Raw genomic sequence first — 19,155 nt, 5'->3', positions numbered from 1 at the left:
AATCAGCTAATGGAGCCCAGTATGGTGCAGCTGGTCAGTGCACGGGCATCTGTGTCCTTTTGCCATTGAGCACACTTAGGCAAGTCACCGCCGCTCTTAATTTCCTCACATGAATTAAAAAAGCAAACAAACACTTTGACTTAATGATCACTACATCACCCCCGTTGCTCTTTTCTGTGCTTTGTTCATTGTAGGTGCATAAAAATATTTACTGGGCAAACATGATTGAAAAGAAAGTGAACACATAGTCTCGATAGATGTGAACCAAGGAAGATCCAAGTGACATTCCATACAAACCAGCATGAAGTGCTGAGAAAATCCCGTTATTTTCTTTTAGCTGGAAATAATCGAACATTGAAAAGATGTTGGTGTTTTAGAAAACTCTGCATATACTGATGGCCTTGCCTGCTTTAAAGGAAAGGAAAGCTCCCACATAGAGACATAGGGCTATCCTCATCATCATTCTTCATTCTAATGTATTTTGGGGGGAGACCATGGGAATAACCGTAGCTTCATGAATTGAGTGCACTCTGAGATGATACTGTACCTCCAAACTTCACAATAACCCCTCTACTGACCCCATTTTGCAAATTCCCTGGAAAGGTTAGCAGCTTACCCAGTATCACAGGACTAAACAGAGACAGAGCTGAGCTTCACATCTATTTGACCACAAACCCTGTGCTTTTCTTAATCATCTGTATTGTCAGTTACCCATTCCCATTTCATAAAAAAACCAGAGGCTTGGTGATTTTAAGATACATCTTCAGTAACTATATGTGAAGTACATAAGGCATTTTAGAAATATATTTATTTATTAATTTAGCTGAGTTGGGTCCTAGTTGCAGCACATGGAATCTTCAATCTTTGTTGTGGTACATAGGATCTTTAGTTGCCACTTGTGGGATCTAGTTCCCTGACCAGGGATTGAACCTGGGTTCCCTGCACTGGGAGGGTAGAACCTGAGGCACTGGCCCACCAGACAAGTCCTCATAATGGATTTCTTAATGAGCCAAGGTGACGCTTGTCTCACTCCTTCTTAGAGAAGACACACCATCCCATATTCATGATACCAGTAATATTAATTGAGCATTTCAGTGTGCCTGCATTATATGAAGCATCTTTGCATATCATATCTTTTTCATGTCATATCCCTCTGGAGAGTTAACTGATGTGTTTAAGGTGGAGGCAGGACTCAGGCATGACTGACTCCGAAATCCACACCATTCTATTCTTTGCCATGTTCTTCAGTAGCCAGCAGATGAATTGCCACTCCCTTTCGCTGCATTCTTCTTCTATACCTAGTTATGCTCCTGAATAGTGCTGTGTGTTAAGATAACCTGAGAGAGTCTGATACTAGCAGTGAGTTTCATAGAGGTGCAGAAAACAAAGAGGGGAACAGCCTTGGCCACTCCTGGAGAGAAGGCAGTGATTATTTGGGTTGTCCTCTCCAGGACCTAGCTTGCTGTCAAGGCTTTAGTATCTCTTTTTAAGGGCTAATGGAGATGTGTCTAGAAAATACAGATTTTTTCCTTGGGAAGATGCTTGGTCATGCATCATAAGCAGGGAGCTTTAGATATGAAGTCCTATGTTCCAACCCCTCTTCCCCATGGCCACCAGGGTGCTCTTTCTCAAACACAGCCTGGCCATGCTGTCCACCCCACATCTACCCCCTTATTTTGAGTCTCTGCAGTGCACCCAGCACTATATGATTGAATGGCATTACCAATAGGATAGGATTAAAAAAAAATAAGATAAAAAAACACCATCCCTGATGGCTAGGAAATCAGTCTCTTTGAAAGCCATACCCTCAAAACATAATTTTGGAGCTGGTGAGAGATCATTCAGGCCAGCTTTTCTTAGGGAGGGCTCTGGAGAATTCTGGTTCTTCTAGGTTGTACATTTCCCTGTTGAAACTCAAAAGTGAACTCTGATGAAAGCTCCAAGGAAAACAGTTTGTGCCAAATATGCTTTGAGATATAACTGAGTTGTGCAGCCTCCTCTCCTTAATAGAAAAGGAGGCTTGGCGAAGAAAAGGGACTTTGTGAAGTCATGAAAGTATCTAATGTTGGGCTCCAAGAGCCAGCCGTGGGCTGCTTCTGCTGCACAGAGCCCCCCTGACATTTCTCTCCACTCTGTTTCTGTCTTTAGACCAGGCAGTCCTAAAGTATGTATTTTCTCCTGTATCCTGAAACCATATGTTTCTTAGGTTTTTTTTCTCGCCTCCCCTCCTAAGATAAGCCTCTGATGTTTTGTGTCTGAAATCATTCTGGGTTTTTTTTCGGAGCCATTTCAGCAAAAACATTAGAAAGCTAGGTTTATGATGCGGCAGAAGAGAATGTGAGAGGAGGATTGCAGGTGTGGATTCTCCCAGGAGCTCTAGTAGGAAAAACAGGGTTTCTATGGGAATGTTACTGGCCCCCTAAATAGAGAGCTGCTTGAGGGCAGGAACCCTGCTTTACTCGTTGTGATATTTCCCAGCTCCAGGACACAATAGGTGCTCAGTAAACCTTTGATATTTGATATGGTTTAAAATTTTGTTTATGCTTTTTAGAGTAGTGATTCCCAGATTGCCTTGGGATAGAATCATCTTGAGGTCCTATTAAAAAGGGCAACTTTCAGGCCCTTTCCCCAGAGAGTCTGATTGAGTTATCAAGTGGGTTCTAGGCCGTGCCCAGAATGTGTTTTTTAATAAGTGTCCCTGATGGTTTGGATGATTGACCAAATCTGAGAGTCACTATCCAGAAGGTAATCTTGTTTGATCCTCCATGTCACTCTTAAAGACAGACATGAAAATAAGCACTGACCTCCAGGCCTGGAACCTTCAAACAAACACACCCACAAAGAGCTGTGTGGAGAGGAATATGGAAAGGATGTGTGCAGAACAATTGGCCAGTATAGCCTGGGTCAGATGGAGAGGGGCGATGGGCAGCAATGATTTGCAAGCCTAATTAGACCTGCTCCCCAGTTCTCAAACCTGCAGCTCTAAGCCTCCTGCTAATTGGCAGTCCCTTAATAGATTAGGACTTGGCATCAGGTCTGCATGTTATTATAAACCACACACAGAAAAACCCAGTGGCTGAGGAACTCCTGCCAAACCCAGGCCTGGGTTTTTGTGAGGCTTTTGAAGTGCGCTGGCCTTTCAGTATTTTGTATAGTCCGTGTACTAAAAGGCATCCAACCATTCCTTTGGATGGGATTTGTGAAGGGTGAGTCTGTTGAATAATTAATTCCCCAAGACCCATTCTGTCATCTTGATGGACAGGCCAGAGCCCACATACACAGCTCTGCTCTCAGAGGTCCTTGGAGCACGACAGGAGAGACGATTTCTCACAGATCCTGTCCTGTTCTTAGGAATCTGTCCCCCTCCCCTTTGTGCGCTTGTGGGATGGGGAAGAAGAAACGTTAAGAGCCCATCTGCTGGAACCAGGCTGTGTGACACACCATCTCAGGAAATCCTCACAGCAGCCCTTCCGAACTGCCTGATCTGTTTTGCCAGGGAGGACGCAGATGTCCTGAGAGCTCACGAGTCCAGGGTCACACTGCCACATGTGTCAGAGGGGGGTGGGACTCCCACCTGAGTCTGCTCCCTCCAAACTGCCACCAGACCACACCAAAGCCCGAAGACCCTTTTTATTTTTCTTGGTGTTCAGCTGGTTAATCATTGGGCAGTGAAGGAACGTTTTCTGCGATTTACAGCACCTGCAGGCACACCTGGATAATATATGTCCTGTAAGTCCTCCCCTCCCCCTGCATGTGAGATAATAGGGTCCCTGCCCAGAGGCGTGGTGCCTTTACAGGGTGCCATGTTGTGCAGAGGGGCACAGTGGGCAGAGTGGGGCTGCAGAGAGGGGCTTTGCTGGAGTGCGAAGGCCTCCTAAGGGCTGCCAAAGGCACACTCAAGTATTCCTGGGGCCTTTGAGCCATTCCATGGGCCTTGCCCTCTGCTCTTGTCTGCCCAATTAGGTTTCTGTGGGGGCTCCTTCCATTTTTTTCCAAATCCATTTCCACAAAGGGTGAGCTGTAGTGGAGCCTGAGATTTCCATGAAAACCTTCCATTTTTCAGGCAAACATACCAGGCAGCTCTCGTGGCAATACCATGGTGAAGGAGAATAATGTTATTTGGCATTTCGCCCTTTTAAGAAAGTGTATGTGTGTGTGAGGGGGGGCAGGTGAGAGGGGGCATGGGGGGTGTGTGGGGGGGACAGGTTGGGGGGAGGATGGGTAGAGAGAACAGTGGGGGCTTTGTAATTTACTGCAATAGAGAGGTCAGTGGGCAGGGTCATGAGGAAAAGAGGGGAGCAGAGAAGGCCTGAACGCCCCCAACTCTTGGGCTTCAATATCCTCTACTCCCCGTTTTCCTGATTCATACATTTTGAGAGGTTGTAAAGGGGACGTTGACGAGTTCTTTTTATGTTTTTATTTGGAAGAAGGACTCTAGACATTCTGTCCCTCTGAGAGAAGCTGGCTCCTTGCTGCTTTGCAAGGATTAAGGGCCTGGCTTCCAGAACCGTTGAAGAAACATCCCAGGAGCTACCCTTTTCTCTTCACAGCTGAAAAATGCATCATGGAGCAGTGGCTTCCTGCAGAGTTTTGGCACAAGAGCTTCCCTCTGGAACAATAGGGTTCCTATAGCAAGCCACCTAGGAGTTCTTTACTGCTGTGGCTCTCCCACGTGTATCTGAATGCCCACATTTTGTTTCCCTGATCCTGGTGGGGATGGGGCGGGGCCAGAGCAGTGGAGGGTGGCCCCAGCGCACAAGGATTTCTAGCTAAGGAGGGCTGAGAAGTACCCCTTTGGAGGTCCAGTCAAGTCACCTACACATAGGAAATGTGATGTGGGGCACTGTGCAAAGCCAGCCTGACCTGGCAGCATTCCTGCACTGCTGCTCTGTGGACTTATTTCTCATCTTCAGTTCTGGCCTTTGCAAAATCAAGCGGGTACTGTTTACTGGAAAGGATTACTGGGTGGGTTAGATGGCTCAGACAGTAAAGAATCTGCCTGCAATGCTGGGGACTCAGGTTTGATCCCTGGGGTGGGAAGATCCCCTGGAGAAGGAAATGGCAACCCACTCCAGTATTCTTGCTTGGAGAATTCCATGGACAGAGAAGCCTGGTGGGCTACAGTCCATGGGGCTACAGACAGTTGGACACAACTGAGCAACTAACACTTTCACTTTCACAAATGAGAGGCAGCTCAAACTGCCCAGAATGGTATCCAGTTTGCAGGAGTAACTGATGCTAATTCCCCCCGCCTCTAACCCACACTGAAAATGTTGTTGATATCTACTTCTTTGAGTGAGCCAAGAGCTGCCTGTCTTGAATTTGGTTTGTATCTGAAGATTGGCAGATTTGGGGATGTTTTCTGAGGCTCTTTATTTTTATGAATGAGCATCTTTGAATCTTCACAAACTTAAAATAGCCTGGTCCCCGGTGGCCCCAGCTGGGATAATGGACAGGAGGTGATGCCCATCTACTCTGTGAGGATGCCATGGAAACAAAGCATGGTTTGTTCAAAACATGCCTCACACTCCTTGGATAGAGGTGACAGCTCCGGAAGGTCCATTAGACACCTGGTGGGACCACCTCTTTCATTTTGCACTAGGTACTGCATGCCTGTTGGCTGCCGAGTCACGTGCTATCTTCCGTGCTCCCTGAATATTTCAGAAATGCCTCCGTCGAAGTTCCCATGAAGAAATAGAACCCAAGTGAGCTGAAGTGTGGTGATATACAGTTAGCAGCAGTTAACATTTCTATTATTAGTTATCATTTGTTAGTATTTATTTTTAAGGTGGCCTTAGCTGTGGCTCAAACGGTAAAGAATCCACCTGCGGATACTGGAGACCCAGTTTTGATCTCTCGGTTGGGAATATTCCCTGGAGATGGGAATGACTACCCACTGCAGTTTTCTTGCCTAGAGAATTCCATGGACAGAGGAACCTAGAGGGCTACAGTCCATGGGGTTGCAGAGGGTTGGATACGACTAAGCGACTAACACTTTAGCTAGAGAAACTTAAATTCCCCAAACTCACTTGTGCTGTGTTTTTACTACCAGGCATTACTCCACTGAATTAAAAACTAGTGTGGAGATCATTTTCCTTCCAGGATATTGGTCGAGCTGAGCCAGCTCAGACTACTCGAGACTCCTCCTTGCTCAGTAGGTGAAATTTACTCAGTAGGCTAATTTACTAGAACAGACACAAAGCTGAATGACTCTAATATACTGATCTACCTTCAACTTATTACAATTTATAGTGATCCTAGTGATGAGAAGGAGGAGAAGGGGATGACAGAGGATGAGATGGTTGGATCGAATCACTGACTCGATGGACATGAGTTTGAGTAAGTTCCAGGAGTTGGTGATAGACAGGGAAGTCTGACATGCTGCAGTCCATGGGGTCACAGAGTCGGACGTGACTGAACAACTGAACTGAACTGAATTGAGTGATGATTAAGTTAGAAACTTTTTCCTCCAAGGAAGAGATTTTTTCTGGAATGAATAACATTTTTAATTCTGTTTTTTCTCTTTTTGCGTCTTTTCAGTATCTGAGTTTTAGGAATTAGGTGGGTCCCCTCACACTACTTTTCTCCTTTTTTCTCAAGGGTAAAAGGTAGGTAGGAGATGTGGGTGAAACACTGAAGCAGTTTGTTGGGGGTGGGAGAGGCTTTTCTATTCTGGATTTTTCTTTTCTTTTTTGTATTGCCTTAAGTACAAAATTGGCATTGGAATGACAGCAAGGAATCTTTGAAATGGATTTACTGGGCTAGTCAATAAACCGGTATTGCATGCCTATTGGCTGCCAAGTCATGTGCTAAAGGGCGTCTTCCATGCACCCTGAATGTTTTAGAAATGCCTCCGTGGAAGTTCCCGTCACGTGGCATCATGGGTAGTTGTCCCCAGAGTATGCCTTCTTAGAGGGCAGAGACCACTTCTTATTAATTTCTGTAGCTCATAATTCTCTCAGTGAGGAGTTCCCTCCTTCAAAGCAGGCTTTTTCTCCTTCACTTTCTTGCCACCCAGTGCAATTTGGAGAACTCAGTGAGGCGTGCACCAAGCCTCAGATGTCTGGGAGAGAAGTTTGACTTGCACTTTAATCAGGTGTTCTGTAATGCCATTCACTCCCTGGATACGTCTAAAACGAAAATATAGCCTAGAAGGACAGCACAGAGAGAGGAAATAAACTACAAATTAAAAAGTGATTAGTGAGTGTTTAGGCAGAAGGTCAAAGGGATTATTTTGGACTTCAAACTTTTCAGCTTTCAGGGCTTGTATTCAGTTACAAAATTACATCCTTGAATTATTTGTGCAGGTGGCAGCTGTCAGATTTGAAGAAGGTTTCTGTGTTTTACAAAAGGAACATTGACAGGGCCAGGAGTGGGGAGGGTGCTCCTGGGGTGAGGGCTGTCTTCTCAGCCGCGCACTGGAATTGCTGTCATCTTGGGCAACCTGCGTGACAGTCCTTGTCTGAGCTGACACAGCCTTGTCTAGGTTAGTCCAGCCACCTTCTGGAGGAAACCAGTCAAGCTGGTTAATTGGTATCGTGGAAACAGCCAGAGAGTAGATTTTTAGGACTGTGTTAAATGCAAAGGTACATTTAATAAATACCTTGATTAAATATGGTATTTCATTCTCATGGCTCTTCAAAGTGGCTCTTGGCGTCCTTTTTTTTATAACTGGGCCTCAGCGAAGTTAAGCAATTTGCTGAAGATTGCTTAGATGATAAGTAGCAAAACTGGTTTTCAAATCCAGGTCTGTTGCTTTCTTGAAATCTGTGCTCTTCCTCTTACTGGGAACTTTCTTCAGGGCAGAAATTCCCAATAAGATCAGAGCAACTGGGTTAGGTCGAGGTGTGCTGAAATTGATCCTTAGCCCTTAGCCGACGGGACAGGGTGGAGCAGGTGCTAAATCACCGCAGCAGCCTCCTCACTTTACCCCTTCCCAGTATTTTCTGATAGTTTCAAGCCATGAAACATGTGGGAAACTCTGAAGATTAATTGTCTTAAAGATTATCCAGTCTAAGCACCCATCTGGTACTTGAAGCTGGTTAGGTTCTCCATAATTTATTCCTGGCACCGTCATCTGCGCTTTATGAGGGTACTGTGTTGCTTTGGGAGGCTGTGTTCAAAAAACAGGATTTAGGGATATGAAAGAGATTAGATTAAGTTCAGAAGCAAGGGAGCATGGCGGGGAGGATTCACAGATCATAAAGTGTGTTGGGGTGGAGCCTTTTCTTCTGAATTTTAGTCTGTTTCCTATACATCTATTCAGTACATGTTTGTTGAGCACCCAGTAAGTGCCAGGAATTATTCTTTGTGCTGAGGATACAGAGATAAATAAAATAAGGACCCTTTTCTGAAGAGATTTCCCAGAAAGGAGTAATCACAATGCTAGGGTGTGATGGGTCTCAGTATTCCCATCTAGTAAATGGAATATACTATAAAGAAAGCTGAGCACTGAAGTACTGATGCTTTTGAACTGTGGTGAGGGTTCAACTCTTGAGAGTCCCTTGGACTGCAAGCAGATCCAACCAGTCCATCCTAAAGGAAATGAGTCCTGAATATTCATTGGAAGGACTGATACTGAAGCTGAAACTCCAATACTTTGGCCACCTGATGCAAAGAACTGACTCATTTGAAAAGGCCCTGATGCTGGGAAAGATTGAGGGTGGGAGGAGAAGGGGACGACAGAGGATGAGATGCTTGGATGGCATCACCAACTCAATGGACATGAGTCTGAGTGAACCCCGGGAGTTGGTGATGAACAGGGAGGCCTGACGTGCTGCAGTCCGTGGGGTGGCAAAGAGTCGGACATTACTGAGCGACTGAACTGAACTGAACTGGAATAACTGACGCCTTGGATCTCTTGTAGTTTCAAAACTTTCCAGCATATTACTATAATGTTCCTGACTCCGCTAGAGTAAGATTTGTAATTACCAGCAACTATTTGGTGGATTTTATTTGTAAATTCCTTCTCACTTGGCTTTACTTTTTAGAATGAATGAGCTTCTAATCAGAAAGAGGCTTTTTCTTTCTTTAACACTATTGCCTTGAAAAATAGAATTCTCTGATAACTTCATTTAGTATATCACATAGACACGTATAAGTTGTGTTTACTTCTTTCTCCTGAAGCATAACCATGTAATTTATTAACATGTACACCTTGTTTAATTGGCCAGTAAGGCAGATTCGTTCTGGCCCGACTGCCACCCTCATTGAATAAACTTGCAAAGAACTTTGTTGTTCAATAAGCCTTGGCTTCCTACCTCATTCCTTTTACTAACTGAGATCTTTGGCAAATCACTTAGCTACTGAACTTCAGTTTCCTTGTGTCTAATATGCAGATATTATTAACTGCCTTGCAGTGGTGACTTGACACAATGTTTGGCTTTGGAAACATTGATAGGAGGCACGGTCTTTGGTTAAGTCTTTGACATACTCATGCACATACCCATCCACATGGATCTAATGTGGCCATCACTTACCATGGAGGAGATGATAAGTTGAATCAAGTGTTTATTGTTTCTATTTTTATGGTTCAACTAAGGATTTATATTCTTGAGAGCAGGGATGGAAAAACCAAACATCTCCAGGGATCAGATATTACTATTAACCTAAATGACTGAAGTACACCAGTTACAGGAAGATTGACAGCACAGATTCAATAGGAATGGAACCAGGATGTAGCCTTGGTTATCAGGGGGACAGAAGGGCATGATAGTGCTTTGGAGAGTCTGTGTAGCTAGTTACCGCTACCTACATTGATTGCCACAGGACAGTAGAGCTGGCTTAAGACGCTGAAATCTGGGACTTCCCTGGTGGTCCAGTGGTTGGGAGTCTGCCGGCCAAGGCAGGGGACACAGGTTCAGTTCCTGGTCGGGGAAGATTCCACATGCCGTGGAGCAACTAAGCCCATGAGCCACAACTACTGAGCCCTCGCACCCCTAGATCCCATGCTCCTCAACAAGAGAAGCCAAGGCAATGAGAAGCCTGAGCACCACAACTAGAGAAAACCCTTGTGCAGAATGAAGACCCAGTGAGGCCAAGAATAAATAAATAAATAAAGGAAGGAAGGAAGCTGAAATCTGAATGTTATGTAAGACCTCCTGTTATTAAATATTAATGATGAGTTTAAAAATATCTTAAAAAGTGGGTGGGCCAAACAGAAGATCTCTGAAGGCTAGATTTGGCCTTGGGCTGCCAGTGTGTCAACTTTGACCTAGAACTTGGTAGGGCTGTGTAGCTTGATGAGTTGGCTTAAAGTGCCCTGATGGCCTTGGATTACCTGCCAGCATGTTTTTGTTCTTGCAAGGCCTCCAATAATGCTTCAGTTCTTCATTTTTGGCGCTGCATCTGGCTGCAGGCTTGCTTTTTGACTATCTCTAAAGTGTCTGATGTCCTGCCAGTCCCCGTGTTGTTTACTGTACCATCACATGAACTTGGTGTTTGTGTACACCTGGATAGCGTGACTGATGAGAGCGCACTGCTGACGAATGTATGTTTAACTGTTGGAAAAATAAGAAATGTTTTTCACCCTTATTACACCTCCCCTTCAGCCTCCTGTGATCTTTAAGAATGCAGGGCAGGGTGCCTGCTGTGATATTTCTTCTCTGCGTCAGGGTGCCAGTTCCTGCTAACCCCTTCTGTTTACACAATCCCAAGAAGTCCCTGGAATTAAAGGATTTTATGAGCATGCTTTTCCCGTGGGATCAGATTGCATTGGGAAAGGGGCTGGTGGGGCTGTGGCTTTTGACAGAACTCTGATCATGTCTTGTCCCTGCTTAAAAGCTTTCTGTGGCTTCCTATCACATACAGAAGCAAGAAGTAACATTTACAGAGCCAAGTGACTACTGGATGCTTTATAAATTGTCTCAGTCCTCCCAATCCACTTTGTATGTTGAGAAATATTGCACGGTGATGGAAATGGAGTTCAAAGAGGTCAAGTGACATGCCCAAGGTCATACAGTAAGCATGACAGGTGATAGAAGTAGAATCCTGTCTGCCTGATTCCAAAATTTCTGGTTTAATTGGAAAAAAGTAACTCTGCCAGAGTGGGTTACGTGGCTAAGTGGCTCCTTTGTAGAAAACATATTCAGGTCTTGAATCAGAGTTTGCCAGTGATAGTTTAATCCAGATGTTAAAAACATTACTTTCCAGAATTGTCAGGAAGATCAGAGGTGATCATTTACCTAAGAACTGTGAAACCACACATGTGATTCTTACCATGTCCTAGTTCTGGGCAGTATATTGCAAATGAACATCTCTGGCTCATAAGAGAGACTGAGAGTAGCTGGATCTGTACAAATGCATCTCAACATCTAAGGCTTTACTTTTTAATCCTTGTTTAAGGTCAACCTCCACTTTCCAGAGCTTTGTAGCTTTGCGAATCATCTCTATAGACAGAGTTTAGGTGTACTTAAGAAGGGCAGGCTCACTGGCCCCATCTCTGAATGAACTTTAGAGTCAGAGTATTTGATTACATACTCTGGTTACACCTCTTATTAGCAAAGTGGACACTGAGGCAAATTATAATCTTCTGTGCTTTGGTAATTAACTGATAATTTAGAGGATTGTTTTGAGAGTTAAATTAGTTGATATATCCAAACCTCCTGGCACACAATAAGTGCCCAATGAGTGTACATGGACTCCCACTCTTATTTAAAGAGGCATCAAAAGAGAGAAAGGAGGTCTTGACTTATTTTTACCTGGAGGAGAGGAATCATAAGTCCTTTGTGTAGTAATAGAAATAAAGTATCCCATTTGTGAAATATATAATGGCAACAAAAGAGGTCTGGAATTCTCTCAGTGAAAGGCATAAATCACTGACTATTGGATGACCTGTTTTTTACTTCTTGGTGGATATGGCAGCCCTTTAAAATTCCAACTGCAAAAGCCAAAACTGCCAGAGCTGAGACTTTAAGGTGGCTATTATTTATTCTAAAGGATAAAATGCTTTTATAATACTTTAAGCACTTTCAAATTAGAAAGACCATTCAAAGTCATTTTTCATACACACAAATAGACTAAGTCAGGTGTCTCTTTGTCACGGAACCTGAGACTTTCTGAAGTTAAGGAACCCAACACGGTGCTCTAGGTTGTGTGCTGAGCACCTCACACCGTGCCCAGTGCTCAGGAACTGTCCATATGTGCTTGTGGAATCCAATTGAGGACCCAGGATTTAGACTCAAGGAACCCAGGAGCCAGGGCTGGACCTGCCATTCCTTTCTTAATTTCTACCATGTGGTTGCTTTGGGTTCTGACAATCTTCTTTTTGTGAAAAAAAAAAAAAAAAAAAAAAAGGCCTGAGCTTTCCAGGACCAAAGAATTGAGCATTTGTCAAAGAGAACCTCTAGACCAGAATGCTGAATGTTCACACCAGCCAACAGCAAGTGTTTTTCATGGCAGCCTCTTTCAAAGGTGGGAAACGCCTTCATAGTAAACTTAGTTTTGTCTCATCTGGATTGTGTCCAGTCTAAAAATCTGGACAAATATCGTAAACCAAAGAAAGTTTGCACACTTCTAAGACCAGTAGCAATTAATTACTTTAAATAGAAACCCTGTCACTTACAAGCAACATAAATATTTGTATTTTGAACCTCTAAGTAGTAGTTGGGTTGACCATTCTGGCCTTAAGTGATTAAAAAAAAAATCAGTTGGTCATATTTTAACAGGGAAGACATTTATAAAGAAAGGGAGGGTCAGGTCATGGAGTAAGAAAACATAAGCCAAAAGAAAGACAGACCTGAGTTCAAATCCCAGTGACCAGTTGACTCACTTGGGAACCTTGGCCATGTTATGAAAGTTCTGGCTTCAATTTTCTGTTGGGTAAAAATGAAAATAAGAGCCTTTAACTTTTCAGAGCTGTTGTGGAGATTAAAATACATGAATTCCTAATTAGATTCTAAACTCTTTGGAATCAGAAACCCGGTGTGGTCCATCTGTATTTTTCTTTCTTTTTCTTAATATTTATTTATTTTTGGCTGCATTGGTCTTAGTAGCAGCAGGATCTTCCTCTGTGGTGTGTGGGCTTCTCTCTCGTTGGGGCTTGCAGGCTCCAGAGCACACGGGCTCAGTAGTTGGGACACACAGTCTTTGTTGCCCCGTGGCGTGTGGGATCTTAACTCCAGGGTCAGGGATCCATCCTGTGTCCCCTGAGTTGGCAGGTGGATTCTTTGCCACTGGAAGTCCCCTGTTGAGCTCTACTTCTATACTGGTCTGAATTGGTGCCATTTGCTCACTTTGACTTCAGATGGGCTTCTTAACCTTTCTGAGCCTTAATTTTCCATTTGCAAAGGGAATAAAACAGTAAAATTGATAGAACTCTATACCCTAGCTAAAATGTATAAATTCCTGTCACAGAATCATTAAACTAGACTGCACATGGGCTCTTTATCCAATATTATTTTGTGAGTAGATATGTAGGCTTTCTGCAGGTATTAGCTGAATGCTAGACTTGGCTCATTTTAGGGTAACTACAGTTTGGGTGAAGTGGAAAGTTGGACAGTTCTGGAAAAGGCCTACAGGAATGATGGGAAAATCTCTCCCTGATGATCTGATTTTGGTCATGCAAAAGTGCAAAAATTTCTCATTCACTCTCCCACCCTACTCTTCTCCTACCTTCACAAATGCTTTCTAAAAATCACTTTGAGAACAGGAGGCTGTGTTTAATTTTGCACAAACTTGAAGCTGTGGCTGGAGGGAGCAGGGCTCTGGGGTTGGGTCACTTTGGTAACACTTCCCACATGACTTTATCAATGGGTGGGCCACGAAAACTTATCCCATGTTTTTTTACACCCCACCCCCAAACCGCCCAACCTGCCCAAGTGTTAGTTTTTCAAAGCCCAAGAACTTTCAAAGGCTGAACCCAACACAGGGGCTTTTCTTCATGCTTTGATTTTCTGCCCATTAAGTGTTTGTCAGTGAGTTCGTATTTCACCTCCCCTGCAGCCTACACATCCCAAGAGGTCCCTGGAGGTTTAGGAAGTTAATTGATCCTTGATTAAAAGAAGGAGAAATGCTTGAGTCCGAGGTCTTAGAATCACCAGATGGGGGGTGTGTGTGTGTGTGTGTGTGTGTTCACTTACATTTTCGTTTTTCTTTGCAAAAAGCTTATAATGTACCTTTCAGTATAGATAAATTTAATTCCAGGATATTGGCCTCAGAGTTTTAATAATATTAGACACTAATGTGTATAGTACACGGTAAATGTTCAGGGAACAGGAGCCAGTGCTGTTGCCTTGACTGTTCCAAACAAAGCACTTTCTTTCTTCAAAGATCATGAGATTTGCTGAGCTTCAATTAATTATTAATACTCATAGGTGCTTCCTTCTATTTTAAGTGACTCATTTACTTTAGAATGTGCCCAGGAGTCAGAGCATTTGATCCCATCCACCTCCACAGCTTTTCTGACCCAGTGACTCTGGTAAGTCACTTTAATCCTTTTGAACCTTAGGGTGACTTAATGTGTTAACGTTTATGACTGCTTCTCCTGTTGGCCTTTGGGCCACTGGAAGGCTGGGGCTCCAACTCAGTAGTTCCATCAGTGCTGAGAACAGAACAGGCCACAGGTTTGTCTGACTTGCCAGTTTATGTGGGGGTCTTCTGTACCTTGGGTATCTCTCCCACCTCTGTGGCCAGATTTAAAATTGTATTTTCATCATAGCAGTGAGCCTCATTTTGTTGATAGCCTATTGTGGTCCCTGTGCTCTGTGCTCAGTTGCTTAGTTGTATCTGACTCTTTGTGACCCCAGGGACTGTAGCCCTCCCAGGCCCCTCTGTCCATGGCGTGGGATTTTCCAGGCAAGAATACTGGCTTGGGTTACCATTTCCTCCTCCAGAGGATTTTTCCTGACCTAGGGATGGAGCCTGTGTCTCTTGAGTCTTCTGCATTGGTAGACAGATTCTTTACCACTAGTGCCACCTAGGAAGCCCTATTGCAATCCCTAAGCTACACTGTTTTTATGAGTGTATTTAGGACTCCAGGGAGAAGGAAATGGAAACCCACTCCAGTATTCTTGCCTAGAGAATTCCATGGATAAAGGAGCCTGGTGGGCTGCTGTCCATGGGGTCGCACAGAGTTGAACATGACTGAAGCGGCTTAGCATGCATGCCTGCATTGCTGCTGCTGCTGCTAAGTCACTTCAGTCGTATCCGACTCTGTGTGACCCCATAGACGGCAGCCCACTAGGCTCCTCTGTCCCCGGGATTCTCCAGGCAAGAATACTGGAGTGGGGTGCCATTTCCTTCTCCAAGGCATGAAAGTGAAAAGTGAAAGTGAAGTCGCTCAGTCGTGCCCGACTCCTATCGACCCCATGGATTGCAGCCCACCAAGCTCTTCCGTCCATGGGATTTTCCAGGCAAGAGTACTGGAGTGGGGTGCCATTGCCTTCTCCTATGCCTGCATTAGGATCCCAGAAACCTACTCACATGAGTGTCAAATTAAACCTCCCCTCTGGACCATCTTTAGTGTCCCCTGTAGAGTGCTCTTTTGTGCATTCATTGTACTTTCTACATCTGTCGGTCCTCACACTGTAAAAATATTTTAGTGCACTTGTTTTCTTGACTTTTTTACAACACCATGAGCTTCTTGAGGCCAGGTACTTTGATGTACTGTCACCTCAATTTCCAGTACCTATCACTAGGAATTTTCTTGAAATGAAACAGTCAGGAAATATAGTGATTGGTAATAAAGATAGTGCCAACATTGGAAATGGAAATCCTGCTTTGGATTAGAATGGCCTCATCTCTGTGTCCTGGAGAGGCAAGGCATTATGTCACTTGAGGACTGGCTGCCCCATTGAGGGAGACATATTTATGCTTTTCCCATCAACCGAAGGGAATCTGAGGTTATTCTTTTCCTGGAGCCAAGTCAAGACTCGACTGGCATCACCCCCAATCATGCCACAAGTCTGTAGGGGAGACAGAAAAGGCCATTGGGTTTTCTCAATGCTGTCTCCATGCCTTTCAAGAAAATAAAATGAACCGTATTCAGATCCAACTTCTTGTCTGCTTGTGGTCATCATCCATATTATTGGAACCGGAAACCCTCCCCAAGCCTTGGACTAGGAAGGAAGGAAGAGGGCTTGGATGGCTCCCAGGCTGAGTGCAGAAGAACTGACTAGACAGATTTTCTTTCCTAACCTTCTCTGTGGGACTTTCCCTTCCTTCTTCCTTACAGAATTTTTGAGTGTCCACAATGTGCACCAGACTCTGCGCTGACCCTTCCCCATGCTCTTGCCTGGTTTTTTCCAACTAAAACAACTCCCTGTACTGATTTCATTCCATGATCTATATCTTCCCCTACTTGACTATAAGCTTCCTGAGGGCAGGACTTATGTCATTTCTGTATTCCTTGTACTTCATAGGCATATTTGAGACTCAGTAAATATTTGTTGAATGAGTGAGTGAATACATTTATGTATTATACCATCCCATCAATCTCAAAGCAAGTCTTCATTTTTCCCATTGAGCAGATGAGAAGGGGGTCGTGAGATGGGAAGTAACTTGCTCAAGTAGGGGCGAGCAGAGTTGAAATCATTAACCAAGTTCAGTCTGACTCCACAGCTCCTTTATATGTGTTTTATTGTCCTTAGAAACATATGTTTTACAGGCCTATCATGTGAACACTATTAAAAATAGAAGCTGGAGGCCTAAAAGCGGAGCACAAATGTAAGGAACTGGGGGTCTGTTCCCTTCCTGAGTTTATTAGCAACGCTTTGGCTCCTCGGCACCACAGAGGCTGCGGTCGGGCTCAGATGCGAAGCTAACAGGGCTGATCACGATGTGTGGAACTTTAAAAACGGACTATTAATATCATACTGCTGGCTTCGCAGCTCCTTTTCATAGCCAACTTGGCCACATTTCAAAGTGTTCAGGCAGTGGAATGAAGATGGCTCCGGCCCACAGGATATCTTCTGTCTCCTAGCCCCCAACCCAAGAGGACCAGCTAACTGCACTTGCCACCACTAAGCCAGAACACGCATTCACTGTCTCCCCTTCCTCCTCCTTTTCTCCGTCCTTGCAGAGACAGAATTTCAAGAGCTGCTGGTGATTGCCTTCCAGGGCCCCTCTGTGTTTACTTTCTGAAGGTCAGGCACAATGCTGTGGTGTGTGGCTGGGCTTTCTTTTCAAAGCACCAGTATGAATTTGATAAAGTAAATTGTTGTTCTAGCAGGAAGCAGTTAGGGGTCACAAAATAAATAGCCGTAGAATTCAAATAAATCCAAAGAATAAAACCAAATAAATCCATGTGTGTATGCACAGTGATACATAAATACACTTTTTAGAAAGTGAGCATTTTTATCACTGCTGGCCTGGACTAAAGTCATTGAAAAACTGTGGAGTTCATGGTACATTGCTTTTTTTTTTTTTTTTTTTTTAAGGCAGTCTGGGCCTTTGAGTAACATGACATGAGCTTAATTCTTTTGGAAAAACATGAAAATGGAATCTTATCTTTTAAATGGCTGCTTATCACATTTTTCCCCCCACTAATGAAATTCCTATATGGATGAAACCAATTTGTAAAGTTAAACTGGGGATTCGGGCACTTTGGAGGTAGACTAAGAGACTCTGAGTGAGCTAAACAGTCATTCTGAGCCTCTCTTTTCTCTACTGGGAGATGAGGGATAGCAGTGCTTATATGATTTTAAAATGACCACTCAGGGTCATTAGAGGGCTCAATGCAAAAATGGATGCAAAGTGTCTTCTACATTGTTGGCGCACATCAGCAGTGGCTATTATCATTGGCCAGATATTTTTCACGGTCTTCCTTAGTCTTGACATTCAGTGGCTCACCTTTCACTTCTATTTTACCTTTTCCTCATCTTGGTGAGGTGGCAATGGGGCTTGGTGTTGAACTTGGAGGTAGGGGAGGAAGTGTCTTTCAAGCTTAAGAGGAGAGCACGAACCAAGACAGAGGTCCTGTGTCATTTGGTTGGAGTGTGTGTCAAGGAGGTTCGGGTTGTGGGAACTCCAGAGGTTGGACTTAGGGACGTCATCTTGTCCTGCGTGGTGGGGAACCATTGACAAACCTTGAGCGTGGCCATGACATGCTCATGCCCAGGAAGTAAACAGGTGGATATATGTAAGAGGCACAGAAGGCCAGGAGACCAATTTGGAGGCTGCTGCCTGGTCCAAGCAAAAGAGATTGTGGGCCTTCACTTTTTGCTTCAGGCTTATAAGGGCCTTTCCTGGCAGGTGATGAAATCTATTTTCCATGACCTTTAAGAAAATGGCATCTGAACTGGACGCTGATAAACTCGCAGCAGCTGCGAGAGTGCCTCGCGGTGCTCCTGATGCCCTTGGGCTCCGCTCCAGGTCTGCAGGCAGCAGGGCCCAGCTCAGCTCTGTTCAGTCTTGTCAATGTCTTGTTGAACAGTGAAAGAAAAGAATTGGAAATGCTGTTCGCTGAGTAGCTTCTGTGTGCCAGCACTCTGCTAGGAGTTTTGAATGCTTTGATCCCCTTTAGGCATTAGTACAACTCATTTGTGAGGAAACTAAGGCTCAGGAAGATGGAGAAGGAAGCAGAAGCCTCATTGCTAGGAAGTGGTGGATCTGGGGGTTCAAATTCAAATTATCTTACTCCAGGGTTTTCAGAATTCCATGCCTGAGTGCCTTGAGGTGAGCTTTTCAAAAGGGAAATGGTTGGCTTAAGAGAGGAAGGCACTTGGAGGCATCATGAGACCTCATTAGATTTGGAACTTTGTTAGTGATAGTTACAAATCGTGCTTTGACTTTAGCAGGATGACGTAGAATAGTGGAAAAGCTCCTGCCTGGTGCTTGCACTGTCTCCCTCTGTGCTCTTGGTCAAGACAAGAGGCTCATGCTACATCTCTTAGTCATGAGCGAAGGCAGAAAGGGGTTGCATGTGGAGAAGGCTTTGTTGTTGTTTCGTCACTTAGTCAGTCTTGTCTGACTCTTTTGCGACCCATGGACTGTAGCCCGCCAGGCTTCTCTATCTATGGGATTTCCCACGCAAGAATCCTGGAGTGGGTTGCCATTTCCTTCTCCAGGGGATCGTTCCAACCCAGGGATGGAATCCTGTCTCTCCTGCACTATAGTCGGATTCTTTACCACTGAGCCACCTGGGAAGCCCCAGAGAAGGCTGTGCTGCTGCTGCTGCTAAGTCGCTTCAGTCGTGTCCGACTCTGTATGACCCCATAG

The 19,155-nt window shown here is 44.4% G+C and overlaps 1 protein-coding gene across 1 annotated transcript in view; it reads left to right on the top strand.

Annotated features, from left to right (window-relative positions):
* The window catches only part of PPAP2B (phosphatidic acid phosphatase type 2B), an 89,505-nt gene that overhangs the window by 25,503 nt on the left and 44,847 nt on the right, over positions 1–19,155 (top strand). The window lies entirely within an intron of this gene.

This window comes from Bison bison, unplaced genomic scaffold (genome assembly GCF_000754665.1).
Source record: "Bison bison bison isolate TAMUID 2011002044 unplaced genomic scaffold, Bison_UMD1.0 scf7180017864369, whole genome shotgun sequence".
Lineage (NCBI taxonomy): Eukaryota > Metazoa > Chordata > Mammalia > Artiodactyla > Bovidae > Bison > Bison bison.
Note: the sequence above shows the minus strand (reverse complement) of the source record. Positions and strands in the feature narration are given on the sequence as shown.